We start from the raw sequence: 11,271 nt of genomic DNA on the forward strand, positions 1-11,271 counted from the left end.
CCTACTTTTGATTTTCTTTATTGGAAGAGTCTTTAAGAGATAAGTTAGGTAGCATAGCAGTTTCATCAAAAATAACATCTCTGCTAATCACAACTTTTCTATTTTCAGGATACCATAACTTATACCCCTTTACACCAGCTTTATAACCAAGAAAAACGCATTTAATGGATCTCGGTTCCAATTTTCCATTATCAACATGAGCATACGCAGGACACCCAAAAATATTTAAATCGGAATAATTAGCAGGATTACCAGACCATACCTCTTGTGGAGTCTTTTTCTCAATGGCAACGGATGGAGATCGGTTGATTAAAAAACATACAGTAGAGGCTGCTTCTACCCAAAAATGACTTCGATAAGTTGGCTTTTGACAACATACATCGAACCTTTTCCATGATCGTTCTGTTCATTCGTTCTGCAACGCCATTTTGCTGTGGAGTATGATGAACTGTCAAGTGTCTCATGATCCCTTCTGACTTGTACAATCTATTAAACTCATCAGAACAAAACTCTAAGCCATTGTTTGTGCGGAGGTATTTTATCTATTTTCCCGTCTGTTTTTCAATCATAATTTTCCAAGACTTAAATGCAAAAAACACATCGCTTTTCTGCTTCAGGAAGAACGCCCAAATTTTTCTGGAAAAATCATTAATAAAGGTTAGCATATAATTAGCTCCACCTCTCGAAGGCACTCTGGATGGCCCCCACAGATCAGAATGAATATACTTCAATATTCCCTTCGTGTTATAGATTCCTATAGTGAATCAAACTCTCTTTTGCTTCCCAAAAACACAGTGCTCACAGAAATTTAGTTTGCAAATTCCTTGCCCATCAAGAAGTCCTCTTTTACTCAATTCTACCATGTCATTCTCACTCATATACCCTAGGTGCATATGCCAAAGTTTAGTAATATCATCATCTAACAAGGAACAAGAAGCAACAGCTGCATCACCAGTAACAGTAGAACCCAGCAAAATATATAACTTGAAAGTTTTTCTTTGCCCTTTCATCACAACAAGGGAACCTTTGGAAATCTTTAAAATCCCACTTTCAGCTGTATATCTGTACCCTTTTGAATCAAGAGTACTTAACGAAATTAAATTTCTCTTCAATTCTGGAACATGTCGTACCTCACTAAGTGTTCTGAAAACTCCATCAAACATCTTAACTTAAACTGTTCCAACACCTGGGATTTTACACGAAGCATTATTTCCTATCAAAACAACACCTTCAGACACTGTTTCGTAAATTGTAAACCAATCCCGATTGGGACTCATGTGGAAGGTGCAGGCTGAATCAAGTATTCATTCTTCGCTTACTTTAGAATCATTGATAGAAGCAACTAAAAGTTCACCATCGCTGTAATCTTCTACAACATCAGCTTCACCGGAATTTTTTGGTTGTTTTCCCTTTTGATTCGCAGCCTCCCTTTTAATCTTATTTTGTAGCTTATAGCACTCAGATTTAATGTGCCCTTTCTTCTTGCAGAAGTTACAAGTTTTACCTCTGTTTGAAGACTTCGATCTACCTTTAGATTTACTATGAGGATTCCGTTCCTGTGTCCTACCACGATCATCATCAGCATTCTGATCTTGTCTCCCACGAACAATGAGACCCTCTCCCTGAGAGTCGGGTTTAACCACAAGATGCTTCATCTTATCATACGAGGTTAAAGAATCATAAACTTCATCAACTGTGAGAGACTCGCGGCTATATAAAATCGTGTCTCTAAAGGTTGAATAAGACGGGGGCAACGAACAAAGTAGAATCAACCCTAGATCTTCCTTATCATACTGAACCTCCATGGCCTCCAAGTTTGAGAGAATTTCTTTAAACACTGTTAAGTGTTCGTGTACAGACGCACCTTCCTCCAAACGATGAGCATAAAGATGCTGCTTCATATGCAACTTACTTGTTAGAGTTTTCGACATACATATTTGTTCTAGCCTCTTCCATAATGCAGCGGTAGTCTTCTCTTTCATCACATCCTGCAAAATTTTGTTGGACAAATGCAGATGTAATTGTGTTAACGCTTTTTGATCCTTACGCTTCTTCTCTTTATCTGTTAATGTCGAAGGCATCTTATCTATCCTTAGCAGGGCATCCTCCAGATCCATTTGTGCAAGAACTGCTTGCATCTTAATTTGCCACAATGTAAATCTGGTGTTGCAATCCAACAACGGAATTTCATACTTCAAAGACGCCATTACCGTGATCGAGATGAATAACTCGGAAGCTCTGATACCAATTTGTGAAAAATAAAATAAAACATAAAAAACACACAAATTTTACGTGGAAACCCTTTCGGGAAAAAAACCACGGGCAGAGGAGAAGAAAATTCACTATGTCGAAAATTTGAATCAATACAAGAGGAATAGACTATGTCTATTTATAGGCTTGTAAAGCCATATTCTAGTAGGATTGAAACACCTTATCCTAATCAATATAAAATAGATGAAGTTTAATAAGGTTTAAAAAACCTTATTCTAAAATAAAATAAAAGAAGTCTAGTTCTATATGGATTTTACTTTTATTTTATTTTCCATCGTATTTTATTTAAATAAGAATTTGAGTCACTTAATTCTAACATATACTGTACATCATCAATGGAATGTTGATGGAAGATAGATCTGACAATTTTTGCCACTACATGTATTTACCTTTGCTTGAAAACCTCATTTATACCTCGTACATAAAAGGGGGTTTACACTTTTGGCATTCATGTACTGAGCATTTATGAGAGTAACCTACCAAGAAGCCATTGGATTAACGATTGTTAAACCCTCCGACGAGTAGTATGCTGATGTTGTTCATAATGTTAATTCCTTCTTATCCATTCCCTTTTCCACTAAAGAAAAGATACGAAGATATTTATATTTAATATTCAAAGTGTATTTTGAGTTATAATTTTTTTATAATGCGCATTCATTTAAAATATTTATATAATTTAGATATGAATTAATATCGATAAATATACAAGTGAACGGGTAAGTTATTAGCATATTTATTTTTAAAGAATTAAAAATTATTGTAAGCTTATGTCTCTATTTATTATAATAATTTGTAGTTTCTAGGGACACTATATTGGGTTGAGGAGATTCAAGTCCTAGTATCGTGACACGTAGCAGAGGAGGTGTACATACTGGGAAGGGTTTACATGTTCGTTATATGCTTCCATATTGTTGAGTGACAACATCATGATTGAGTGTTACGATAGTTCAGCATGTAGCAATCAATCCCATAAGAGTCAATGAACTTGGATACACTTTGAAATGGAGTTTTGAAAGGGTGTTAAAAAAAGAAATTGGATTGATAAATGTAGACAGAATATCCAACTTTTTCTTATAGAGGGTAAGGGAGAGGGTTATAGAGTTTGAACCCATGTCAAATTACTATTCGATAAAAAGTTTTCATCATCCCTCCATATAAGTTAAAATACAAAGTATCCAACATTAGCACAAGCATAGACATTATGCCATTGCCAGAGACTTAATCTTAGGATATAAGCTCCACATAAACTCAAGATATATGGATTGATTTAGGGTTAACAGTTTACTATTTTTATATCTTGATGACCAATATCTTGTGATCCCTAAAATATGTGTAGAGAGTAATTGTTGAACTTGACATAAATGAACCCAAGCTCAAGCGCGTGAGATAATTTTTGAGGAGCTTGTCCCACAACTAGTCCAACCTGACCCACCCATTGAGAGTAACCATCAAAGTTGGGAACTATGAGCCTGAGCACAAAAACTTATGCTACCAAGGAGCCTATCAAACAAGCTACCCATTTTGAAAAAAACATTAATCATTAAGGGCTAAAAAAAATAGTTTTCCTTTCTTTAATTAAAAAAATTAAAAGACTAGATCCCAGGTAAGGGTTATTTAGCATTGCTTCTAAGAAGCACTTTTGAGATAAAAGCATTACTAAACAAGATATTTTTTAGCTTTTCAAAAGTGCTTTTGGGACAAAAAAATCTTTGCAAAAACACTTTTTAGCCAAAAGCAAAAGCAGAAGTAGAAAATTTTAACTTTTGAGAAGTAATGCTAAAGTAAGCCTAAGTATTTTTATAGTTTAAATAATGAGGAACAATGATATGATGAGAACAGAAAGAAGCTAGAAATTTTATTTAGAGAGATTTAAAAAAAGTTATAAAATTTAAGGGTTAAAATTAAAAATTTTATATTAAAAGTTTTAAATTAAATTATTAATTTAATTTCACAGGGTATGCCTTTACAATTGGGGGTTACGCAATCAGTTGGAAAGCTTTTTTGCAAACTACAGTTACTTTGTCTATTACTGAAGCTGAGTACATAGCGATTACTGAGGCTTGTAAAGGAGTTATTTGGTTAAAGGGACTATTTGGTGAACTCAGTAAAGACCTTTAAATCAGTATAGTTTTTTTTTGTGACAGTCAAAGTGCCATCTTCCTTACAAATGATCAAATATTTCATGAGAGAACAAAACACATTGATGTTTGGTATCATTTTATGCATGGTATTATTGCTCGTGGTGATATTGTTGTGAGCAAAGTTAGTACTTATGATAATCATGCAGATATAATGACTAAGTCATTTCCTATAACCAAGTTTGAACATTGCTTGAACTTGGTTGGTGTTCATTGTTGAAGAAGTGAAGAACTTGTTCGTTGAGAATTCGTGTCAAGTGGAAATTATTAGAGTTGTGTGACACAAATTCCTATTAAAGAAATAAAATACAGTGGCAAAATATGGGGATTTGTGGGGGCGAAGGTTGCAGCCAACATAGATCCCCATTAAGCATTAAACTTAACTGGGGTTGCAATCGGGGGTGTCCACCCCCCATAGTACAATATAGGCTACACAAGCGAAATCTGTATAGAAGTACACTTCTTCTATTTGATATTGATTGTACAAGTAGAATCCATATATAACTTCTCTCCTTCTATTTGATATTGATTAGAATAGGTTTTTCAACCTATAAATAGAAGTAATCGAAACTCCTCTTGTATCATATGAATTTTAACATTAGTGAACTCTCTTCTCCTCTGCCCGTGATTTTTTTTTGAAAGGGTTTCCATGTAAAATCTGTGTGTTTTTATTTTTCTTTCTTATTGCTTTACGATCGTTCTATAATTGCCATTATCGACGTTCATATTTTACATACTCTATTTTCCATAATAAGCTTCCTCAAGATTGCCAGTTAAATGCAGTATCCCAACCAATGGCAAAACTATAAAAAAGCCAAGGGATCTTGTCCCCTAACAATTTTGGTTTTCCTACTCTAATATAGGTATTTATATATGCTTATATATATTAAATAAATTAAATTAGTCCGAAACTTTGAAATTCCTTCTTATTATACACATTTTTATTTGAATAAAATTAAAGTACCTCTATAATTTTATATTTTTATCTATAATACAGTTGTTTTTTTTCATAAAAATAAGTCATAAACATGTCAACTAGACTTTTTAATCATATAATTACTTTTTCGTGTCTTTCCTTTTTAAGCTATCTTTACAAAATTCAATGAAAATAAGCAGAGGCGAATACAGGGTGGCTGGCAGTGGCCTTGACCCCCTTAAAATGGAAATTTTATATTTAGGCCCTTGAATTTTTTTTAAAATTTTAAATTAATAAAAGTAAAATTGTACTTTGGTCCCCTAAAATTATAAAAATTCGATTTAATCCTTTAAAAATTATAAATATATAAACTATAAAAAATTAAAATTTCATTCGGCCCTTTTAAAAATTTGTTCTAGCTTCGCCCCTGAAAATAAGTAGTAAGTTTTTGCCATAACATTCATATTGTCTAATCAAATAGATTTTGTTTTTTCTATTTGTATTCCTTTTTATAATTGAGATAGGATGTTGGATTTTTAGAGATTCATGAATCTAAGTTCTCATACTATATAATAAAATCATATTTACCATCAAGCTAAAAAGTTGTTGATGTTTTTGTATTCTTATTATTTTTCAGCATAATATGATGTTTTCTATGTAGATTATAAATGTTTCGTTGTTACTCAGAATACTAGTGAAGGAAAGAAATAAGCCAAGACGTTTGGTTTGATGGAAAGAGATCACTAATCTAAGAATTTAATCACTTGGAAAATAATTTCAACGTTTGGTATGTCAAATTTTATTTACTTTCCTTGGAATCTATGGGGTGTGCCTTTCATTTATTAGACATATTGCAAGCACTTTAGACAAGAATTGATGAACAACCGAGGAAAGGCCAAAATAGGCCCAGCATCGGGACGATAAGCATCAGCTCATTGGGATGACGCGCTATACGACATCGTGACGAGACGAATGGGACGTTGCGATGTCATGACGTGTTCTCCTATTAAGAAGTCGCATTTTAGACTTCAAGCAGAACTTCTTCTCCTAGTTAGACTCTGATTATTCCAGAGATATTTTTGTATGATTAGAACTCTTATCTAAGCCTATTTAAAGGGGTCATTGTATTCCTGCTTTGTTAAGCCAATCAAGATGTAGTCGTAGGCTTTTTCTTTGATGGCGATATGAAGTAGTCGCATATGAGTTTTGATGAGAGTTTTGTGGTAGTTATGGAGAGTATTTTATACCCCTTTTAAGTTAAAATATACGAACTTACCTTGTGTACAGAAATGACGAAATGGATCAACTATTCAATTACTTTGCTTTTTCCCCGATCTAAGTTTGAATTCCTTTGTTCTTAATCTAATTACCAAGATTAAAGTTGCTAAAATAAAAAGCATAAAAATGGCTTTTGCTAAAATAAAAAGTATAAAAATGGCTTTCTTCAACCCTAAATTTTGGCCAAAAAGATGAATGAAAGAATAATTTCATTTGTTTTATTAAATTATACATTAATTACTAAATACTAATTTTAACCTTAAAAATATTTAATAACTACACCAAATACCACTCTGATATCATCCATTAACTCTGAAATGGGTTAACTACCACTTAAGGACCTTTACTTTAAGGTTCCATAGCTATATAATACCTTTAGCTAATAGAACTCAAGTTTTACACTTTACGCGATTTAGTCCTTTTTATCAAATTGAGCATTCAAATGATAAAATTTCTTAATGAAAATTCCACACAATCATTCAATCATGCTGTAAATATTATAATAATAATAAAATAAATATTTTGACCTCGAATTTGTGATTCCAAAACTACTGTTCCGATTTGACCAAAAACGAGCTGTTACACATCACATATGTAATAAGCATAATTGCATGTTATTATTTACTATCATAAAATATTAGTTCAAATTAAAAGTGGTGTAATTTGGTCAAAGTTTATTGGGCTTCAGTGAATAAATAAAGTATAAGTCAAATATGTGTAAATACTCTCGTAACTAATATCTAATTGATGATGGGCTAACTAGAAATTGATGATGGGTTATGGAAGTGTATCTCTGATTGTGCTTTCATGGAAGTTCCTCTACTAGGGTTTAGCTTCACTTAGAAGGGGACAGGTTCCTTGGAGTTTGCTATAAAATGGCTCAATCAAGCGTTTTTCAACTCAGAGTGGGCATGGATTTATCCCTGGTTCAAGCTTTATAGTTTGACAAATGCTATTTCTAATCACATCTCGATCAAGCTTGTCGCTTGGTCTTCACTTTCTATTCAGCGAGGTAGAAGGTTTAAGTTTGAAAATATGTGGCTATATGAGGAAGGCTTTATGGATGTCGTTTTAGCTAGTTGGGTTGATTGTTCATCGTCTTTGTTTATTAATAAATGAGCCTTCTATGGTGCTCGTTTGTTTTCTTGGCATTGGTCTTTCTAAAGTAATTTCGGACCTTATATTCAATCACTGAAAAAGAATATAGTAATTTTAGGCATTTACTAGTGCAACAAGCGGTCCATTGGAGACAACGTTCTAAAGTCTTCTAGATGATGCATGGTGAAGTCAATCCCAAGTACTTTCATGCAAAAGTATTTAAAAGACGACCCACCAATCATATTCCTATGTTTGTTGATCCAAATGTTACTCATTGCATTAGTGTGGTAAAGTGATAAACCGTAAATTATACATATTTTTACCCCATGCTTGGCATACTTATGAATGATTTTTTTCCTTGGTTTTAGTGAATTTGATGCTTCTAATCCTTTAATTTCATGTTTTTATACTCAGGAGAGCCAGGGATAGCGAAAAGAACGAGAAACGGGCCAAAACGGATAAATTGGGCTTAAAATAGTATTACACACTGCTTAGGCACTTTCATACAGGTAAACCACACGCCCGTGTGAGGCACACGGGCAGTCCACTCACCCATGTGTCATGGCTATGTCGACATTAATCCAAGTCAGAATTGCACATGATTTGAGTACTTGCACACGGGCGTGGCACACGGCCGTGTCCTTGCCGAGTTGAAGCCTAGTTCTATTCGGAAAAGGGCACTTTTGAGGGTTTGGAAGCACTCTAAAGCCTATATAAACACCCTAGAAGAGGATGAGGGGGGAGACACAGAGTTGGAGGTAGAAAATACTCGCGAATAGCCATCGGAATCACTTCGGATCCAAGATCTACATCAAGATTGAAGATTTCCATCCAATTTCCTAGAAGTTCTTGGGGTTCTTTATGTTTTGTTGTTTTCCAAACTTTGAGATGTTTTCCATTATTATTATGAACTAAACCCCCTAAATACCAAAGGGAGATAAACCCCCTAAATACCTAAGGGATATGAAACCTAAGACGAATCTTATTAGTCTTTGATTTATATGATAAATATTTGTTCTTATTCTTAATTGTGAGTTTTAACCCTTGCTTTAATATTCCAGGATATTAATTCAGGTTCTTGATGTGCTTATTCAGTGGAGCAAAAGTCCCTGTTTAAGAGTAGATCATCCATAATTAAGCGGAGTTGCATGCAATCCTAGAGATAAGATGACATAGATCTGCCGGATTAGAGTCAAATCTAATAAAGGAATCCATAGATTGAGGCAACAATAGGAGTTTTAATTAGAAACAGATTTCAATTAATCAACTTAGAGTCAGTTGTTTTTAGTCTCGAAAGGGATAATAACATAAATCAGGGATTTCTACGGAATAAGTCAAGTGAATAAATCGTCTAAGTTAAAGGTAAGAAGTGAAGTCTAGGTGGATTCTTTCTTGGGTATTGTCTTCTCCATTAGTTTTTACTAAAGTATTTTCCAACTTTCATCTCTGTCGTAATCTTAGTTAAATTTGAAAATTAGTTTAGCTTAAAAACATCATTTAATTCTTAGGCTAGATAATAAAAAGATAGTAATTACTAGTACTTTTAATCCTCGTGGATACGATATTTTTGGTCTCACTATAACTATACTACTATTCGATAGGTGCAACTTGCCTTAAGTTGAATTTTTAGTTAGTTTCATGACCATCAAGTTTTTGGCACCGTTGCGGGGGATTAAGATATTAGGAACGCTTAATTTTTTATTTCTTTATTGCAATTTAATTTTATTTTTGCTTAAATTACTAAATTTTATTTTATTTATTTCTGGCAGGTTTTTATAATTTATGACTAGAAGAAACCTGTCAGGATCTCTACTTTTTGATAGTGAGATCGAAAGCACAGCTCGCAGAAATTGAAAAAAGATAAGGTGAAGCCTACGATACATAGAGGAAGGGCAAGAGGACAATATTCAACCCACAACCGAGGAGATGGCTGATAATCATAATAATTCGCTACCTCCTGTGGCTGTTGCTAGCCCAATAAATCAGGATCTTGCTCCTCGTATATGTATGATTATGCTAAACCTACTTTAATAGGAGCTGAATCGAGTATAGTTAGACCTGCTATTACTGCAAATAATTTTGAACTGAAACCTAATACGATTCAAATGTACAAAATTTTTTTCAGTTTGATGGTTTGCAGGACGAGGATCCAAACACTCATTTGGTGAATTTTCTAAAATTCTGAGACACTTTTAAGATCAATGATGTTTCTGACGATGCCATTCGCCTTCGGTTGTTTCCATTCTCATTAAGGAACAAAGCTAAACAGTGGTTGAACTCGTTACCTCGAGGGTCAATCACAACTTGGGAACAAATGACCGAAAAAGTTTTACTAAAATATTTTCCGCCAGCTAAAATAGCTAAATTAAGGAATGATATTTCTTCTTTTGTGCAGTTGGATTTAGAAACTCTTTATGATGTATGGGAGAGATACAATGACCTATTGAGAAGGTGCCCTCACCATGGGTTACCCCTATGGCTACAGGTTCAGACTTTTTACAACGGCGTGAACCCCTTAACAAGGCAACTTATCGACGCAGCCGTCGGTGGAACATTAAACAACAAAACCCCTGAAGAGGCTTATGAATTTATTGAAGAGATGTCACTGAATAGCTATCAGTGGCAAGTCATGAGAACAAAACCGATGATATCTGCTGGTGTTTTCAACCTCGACGCGGTTACTATGCTATCTAACCATGCATAACTTTTAATAAAAAAATTGATAGCTTGTATGGTTCTACTCAGGTACATCCAGTGATGAGATGTGATTCAAGTGGAGGAGGAGTACACACAGGTTATCCAACCTTCAACCTTAGCATCGAGGAGGAACAAGTTCAATATATGGGTAATAATAATTCTAGACCTCAAAATAACCCATACAGTAACACTTATAATGCAGGTTGGAGGAAACATCCCAATTTCTTGTGGGGTGGTCAAGGAAATCAAAGGCTACAACATCCCCCAGGTTTTCAACAACCACCTTACCAGCAGGAAAAGAAGCCGAACCTTGAAGAGATGCTAACAAAATTCATATTGGTGTCAGAAACTCGTTTTTAGAATACCGAAACAGCACTTAAAAATCAACAAACGTTGATTCAAGGGCTCGAAACTCAGATAGGATAACTTGCTAAGTTGATTTTCGAACGACCATAAGGTAGTTTGCCGAGTAATACTGAAACTAACCCAAGGGAACAGCTTAATGCAATTACTGTTCGAGATGAAAAAGGGTTAGTTGAGCCCGAACTAGAACCGAGGCAAAGAATTATGGTAAGTAAATGTAAGGTTGAGGTGGACCACAGTGAGCAAAAATTGGTAAGTAGAGAATATAAACATCGTGTGCCATACCCCAATGCGATAAGGAAAGACCACACAGACGAACAATTTGGTAAATTCCTTAAATTATTAAAGAAATTACATATTAACTTACCGTTTATTGAAGCTCTTTCGCAGATGCAAAATGTAGTTAAATTTTTAAAGGAGCTTTTAGCAAATAAGCGGAAGTTGGATGAGGCGTCGCATGTAGAATTAAACGCAGCTTGCTCAGCCATTCTACAGAATAAGCTACCCAAC

General features: G+C 34.3%; 1 non-coding gene across 1 annotated transcript; it reads right to left on the bottom strand.

Moving 5' to 3' along the window:
• Positions 1-10,063: 10,063 nt before the first annotated feature.
• LOC128289820 (small nucleolar RNA R71) lies at positions 10,064-10,170 on the bottom strand. Its single transcript, XR_008279464.1, has one exon. It is a non-coding gene; the product is annotated as a small nucleolar RNA R71 (small nucleolar RNA).
• Positions 10,171-11,271: the final 1,101 nt, after the last annotated feature.

The sequence above is a fragment of the Gossypium arboreum genome, chromosome 2 (genome assembly GCF_025698485.1).
Source record: "Gossypium arboreum isolate Shixiya-1 chromosome 2, ASM2569848v2, whole genome shotgun sequence".
Taxonomy (NCBI): Eukaryota; Viridiplantae; Streptophyta; class Magnoliopsida; order Malvales; family Malvaceae; genus Gossypium; species Gossypium arboreum.